Source organism: Rattus norvegicus, chromosome 18 (genome assembly GCF_021556685.1).
Source record: "Rattus norvegicus strain SHRSP/BbbUtx chromosome 18, alternate assembly SHRSP_T2T, whole genome shotgun sequence".
NCBI lineage: Eukaryota > Metazoa > Chordata > Mammalia > Rodentia > Muridae > Rattus > Rattus norvegicus.
The window spans coordinates 30,761,530-30,767,446 of NC_141551.1; positions in this window are offsets into that span (position 1 = coordinate 30,761,530).

The following is a 5,917-nucleotide window of genomic DNA, read 5'->3' on the forward strand; positions in this document are numbered from 1 at the left end:
TTGATTGGGGGTATGGGATGCCTGCCATCTTGCACTGGTGAAGATTAGAAAACAACCAGTCAGGTGGGGTCTGTTCTCTTTGCCACCCTGTGGGTTCCAGGGATCAACCTCAGATCATCAGGCTTGATGGCAAGTGCCTTAGCTCCTGAGCTACCTCGACAGCCCCCTCAGCTGTTTCTCAAAAGGTCACTTATGAAAACAGGCACTGCACACATTCTTGTCAGTGACTAGGTTTTCCCATCATTGCTGTTTGTTCGGACTGAAGCCGCACGTTATTAACTGGGCCATGTGCAGCATTATTCATTTTCAAAATATTTGTCTGCTCCGTACCAGGCACAGTTCTCAAGTGAAAAAATGCTGTATCCAGGGATCATACATTCCAGTGGAGAGGGACAGACTGGACAAAGGAAATGTATTCTCTGTCAAGTGGAGTAAAGTACTAGGAAGGGAATCAGGGTGAAGGGTGCAGGGACGGTTCTGCTAAAGGCAACCTAGAGAGAACTTCAGTCAGGGGGCTGTCCTCCCAAGGTTTGGTGTAACTCAGTGCACAGCCCCAAGCACTGCCTAATTGGCCCTGGCACGGACGTAGATGTGAAGCCAGCAAGCAGGGGAGGTTGTGGTGGGACTAGTCAGACAGGCAAGTGCTTTGACCTTTGCTCCTTGTAACATGATGAGGCTCTTGAGGTGTTCAGAGCTAAGGCACCTGGTGAGGACCATTTTAGTAATTTATTTATTTTTATTTTATGTGCATCAGTGTTTTGTCTCCATAAATAATCTGTATGAGAGTGTCAGAGCCCCGGAACTGGACTTACAAACAGTTTACAAATGTGTGAGCTGCCATATGGGTGCTAGGAATTAAACCCAGGTCCTCTGGAAGAGCAGCCAATGCTCTTAGCTGCTGAGCCATCTCTCCAGCCCCTGAGGGCAGTTTTGAAAGAGTGTGTAGTAATCCTGGGCTTGCGGCAGATTCTAGTAGTTCTGTGTAGTCAGGGCCAGTAGGATGAGCTGTCAGGGCAAAGGCTCAGAGTGAGCTCTCAGAGTGAGCATTTCATAGACACCTGGCCCTTTAGCGAGGCAGAGAGTGGTGAGAGAGACTTGTGGGGAAGGTAAGGAGAGTGTTGTGGGATGTCTGAACTGTGTCAGAACTGCAGAGAAGAGACCACATAGACCAGTGTGTAGATGAGGAAGAAGGGCCAGCTCATGACCTTCATGGGTAAAGATGACCACGACACTAGCTAAGGCTCAAGAGGATAGGGCCAGGTGGTGTCAATGTCAACTGATAAAGATGCTAAACCTGGGTGACAATGGACCTTCTTGTTGCGTGGTTCTCAGGGAAGTCTGCCAGTGGGCTTGGAGATCCCACCTCTGAGTCATCAGTGGGGGCCTTGTTTAGTCTGTTGCTTTCCTGCTAATGTCTTTTTTCTTTCTTTATTTCTGTACCCTTTGCTATTTATTGATTGAAGAACTATAAAGTCACTTTTTTGTTTGTTTGTTTACAAGACAGGAGACGACAACATGGAAGTTTAATTTCAGAGTTTAAACATTTGGCTTTTTACTGCTGACGGGCGGGCCTGTAGGCAAGGAGACATAAAAGACCCCCTCTATATTTCTAGGAGAGAGCCCTCAATGACTAGGAAGTCTGTCAGAAAATGCTAGGCACAGCCTGGGCAGTACAGGCCCAAGTCCTCTTTGCTGAGGCATTATAAGCACCTGGTAGAGAGGCTCTCAAGCTGGAACTGCACAGCCAGCCTCTGTCTACTTGGGAACAGAGTCTCAGTCCTTCCCAGTTTCTCCGCGACTGTTAACTTTTCTGTGGTCATCCCTAGGGACCCAGTATAATCAGTTGGCAAATTCCTTTTGCAAAGGACCTAAATCTAAAGCCCCACGGGCTTTTCCCATAACACAAATAGCATGTTATTCCAGTGCATATTGTCTCATTCACAGGAAATAGTGTGTGAATGACATCACAGGCCTATCGACTCTATCCCATTGACGTTTACTATGGACCCATTGTGAGAACGGCAAGGTTCCTGTCCCACATATTTGGTATATCCTACCTATTATGTTCAGGATTCTAGAGCGCGTGTCAGCGTGGGAAGAGCAGAGAGGAAAATTCCAGGATGTTGTGCTGTCTTCAATGTCAGTGTCTTAGCAAAACTTCTCTAATTCCTGGGCTCCTTGACATCTGTGACAAAGCAGGATGCTCTTCCGACCTGTGCTGTCTGCAGAGGGTGGAATGACGAGCTAATCTTTAGAAAGTTGGTTGGTGGGGAAGAAGGAGTCTGTAAGGTCCGTGTTGTGAAGAACCAGTAGTCACCCCGCCCCCCGGGATCTGCCCTTCAATCCTGGCATAGGAAGAGGCCTCCATGCTAATCTGGTCCTACAGGCACCTGGCCTTAAGACTACACTTCCCAGTTTCTTTAGCCAATGGGTAGGCTGAGACTGGTTTCTGACTGGCACGAGCAGTGAACTTACCTAGCAGCAGTTCCCTCAGAAGAGCCGTTGGGGGATGTACTTTGTTCCTCTGCTGTCAGTTGAGTTCATGAATGATGGAGTACCCAGAGACTGGATGAAGTCGCCATACCAACTGTTACCAGGGCCTTTCATACGAGAAGGAAAGGAACACTTACTCATTTTGCTTTGTTGAGGGTTGCAAGTCTTCTCGGATAATAACCCTACTCCCCGCTAACACAGCTGGCTAACTTCCCCTTGAGGGCACATAGTTCTGTATTCTACAGTGTCATTCTTGGCTGCTAGGAGCACTGCCCCCACCCCTGCCCACAAGCCCCAGAACTTTTAAGTTGTCCCAAGATCCTGTAGCTTCTTCAAGGAAGCCTGGTGTGGTCCGTGTCAAGTGAAGGGTCTTTAAATTGCTAGGGTAACCTGAACCCATAAGTTCCCCCATCCCAGGGACTTGTCCCTGCACACACCATTGTCCTCCACATTTGTGTTTCTGTCTCTTGGAGGCTAGACAAACATGAATAGATCCAACAGTCTCTTAATGGCAGCTGAGGGAGATGCCTTCCCCTCCTTGAGGCTTTGTGCTGTTATAGAAGTAAAACAGGTAGAAGATTCGAACAATGCAGAGTCCAGCTTTCAGGATGTCTGCTGGAAGATCTTCATGTGTGTAGAGCCCTACTTCAAAATGCATTCCATCCACATAACATTTATCATCTGTAGAAAATCTAACCCATATCACATAAAAGAGACATAGTGCATATTACAATATATTTTGTTGTGTGTAGCTCAGTGATAGAGCATTTGTGTAGCATGTACACAACTATGGGTTTGATATCTAGCACCATGGAAGTATATTTTACATTGTCCTTGAGACAAGGTCTTGCTACAGGCCCGGAACTCACCATGTAGACCAGGCAGGCCTTGAATGTGCAATGACCCTTTTTCTATCTCTAGTTCTGGGATTACTGGTGAATACCACCCTGCTCCATTGCTTTTTAATTTGAATTATATTTGTATCTGCCTTTCTAACATGGTATAAATGTGCTGGCCACGCTGTTATCTGAGTGCATAGTATTCTATTGTAGGATAGATGTACCAGAATTTATTTAACCAGTTTCCTGTCAGTAGACGTTTGTGTGCGGTTTTGTTGTTTGAAACACTGCAACAGATGCATCTTGCACTCCAGGCAGCGCAGGGCACATGTAGGAGGCAGTCACTGTTCCTATACCAGTATCTAAGCATCAAAGTGGGCAAGCAGACCCTTCTGGGCTTGCTCCTCAGGCAGCACAGACAAGGCTGCTTTTAACTCAGTGGCCTTATAGTATCTGTAAATTTTGGGCAAAACTTCCGTCTTGAGGTTGCATAGACCGCCATGATTATTATCAGCTAGGTGTGGAATGGAGAGTAAAGTATCCTGAGAAGTGAGGGGGGGAGTAGCTTCTCAGGCTCTTTGGGGGTGAAGCATCAGGAATATCACAAGAGAGTACAGACCGTTCTTCTAGACACACCACAGAGTTCAGAAAGAGTGCCAGACTTGGAGAGAGTAAAAAAGTAAAGACTTAACTCAAAACCTGTGCTCTCTTAGCTCTGCATCCTTGGAAAAGAGGCTGCAGGCCATGCCTGGGAAGCAGTGTAGGTGATGGACGGTTTCCCACACCATTGCTAAGGCCCTGCAGCTGCTGGGTCGGTGAGTGGAAGGAAACAAGATTCCACGTCTGAAGTCTGTCTTTGTTGTCCTCTTTGCATCTGCTTTGCTGCCTTTCCCGTGCTCCCTAGACTCCTGCCTGCTGCCTGTTAGATTAGAAGAGGAGCCCTTTGTATCAGAGGAGGCGCAGGCAAGTGGCATGTTGTCAGGGTGGGGCAGGGGTTGTCTGGGAGCCCCAGCTCGGCCTCACTCAGGTGACAGGCTCTCCTGCAGCATCTGTCTTGGAAGTAGGTAGCACCCTCTCCTGGGCTCAATCCAAATGTTTTCTGTGTCCTGAAGCCATCTAGGATAATAAGCTGCATTTGTCTTTCTCCAGCAGGCCCTGCCCCATCACTGCCCCCTTCTGGCCCCTTCTATGTTTTATTTGAATGCCTCCCTGGACTGTTAGTAAATCCAACAACACAGGAGGCTTTAAGGAAGATCTGTTGGAACCAAGAACTTATTTGAATACTGTGTTGAAGACACAGGGCAGGGCTGCAATTATTAAAAAATAAAATAAAATCTTAGGATCAGTATAGTAGGAAACATAGAGAACAAATTATCAAGTGTACATGAAATACTGTTTTAAACAACTGTGGTCAATGCAGGGGCTGTGGGGAATCTCTATATTTGGCAAAGATCCTAGGGCACAGGGGCCCACTACCCAGGAGTCTTCTCGTGTAGTGGCAGACACTGGAAAGGAGTTGCCTAAGCAGTACAAGTGTGTACTCACCCCTGAGAAGAAATGTACTAGAAGATTCTTATATGGAGCCGGTTAGCAGAAACTACACATCTTCAGTCTCTTAGGTTTCCTTCGACCTCCAACCATGTCCCGTGTTCTCCACTTCACCCACTTACTGACATTTACAGAAAGGAAGACTTAATATCTCCTCGTCGCTTCTCCTCGGTACTCCAGCTTCTGTAAAATTTCCCGTAACGGGCACACAAACACCCGCTTTATCTAACCCTGTCTGTGTCTAAGGGCGGTGGGCACTTGTTCATTTGTAAGTGAATAATGTATCCATTTTGGTTGTTGGCGTTTTAGTACCAAAAAAAGTATCATTCAAAAATGAGAACAGCTGGGGTTGGGGATTTAGCTCAGTGGTAGAGCGCTTGCCTAGCAAGTGCAAGGCCCTGGGTTCGGTCCCCAGCTCCGGAAAAAAAAAAATGAGAACAGCTGCCACTCAATTTTTATCTGAAACAGACACATAGTAATTATACATTATTCTGATAGATGCTGGAACCGATTTAAAAAAAAACAAAAATACAAAACAACAACAACAAAAGGTATCTTTGTTGTTCTAAGTTTTCTAGACGAGGAAATTAAGGTTCAAAGGTGTCAGGTAAGCCACCAATATTACAAAGGTAGGGTCTGAGCTAGGAATTGTATGTAGCTCTGGAGGCCTGTGTATATGGCTCGCCTTAGTCATGAGCATTTACTCAATGTGCAGTAATTGAATGACTAAGGGAGATCTCCTACCCATGTAAAAATCTATCAGAGGTCAGTAGCAGGTGCAGCTCCTTAAGGGAGAGCCGCGCGTGAGCCGGAGGCATTACAGCCGCGGTGGGTGGAAGCCTGTGTTCTCCATTAAGGAGGAAGACTGGAAATCGGGAATGTCTTCTGAGAGCTAAGCAGGCCTTGAGTGTCCCGATGCTCCTGCCATCTAAGGCAGGGGTCCAAAGTCTGGTCCACAGTGTTGTTAGCTCCTCATATCCGCCCCTCCTTAGAGAGTTGCCTCAGAATGGTGAAGTAACTTGTCAAAGGCCTCACTG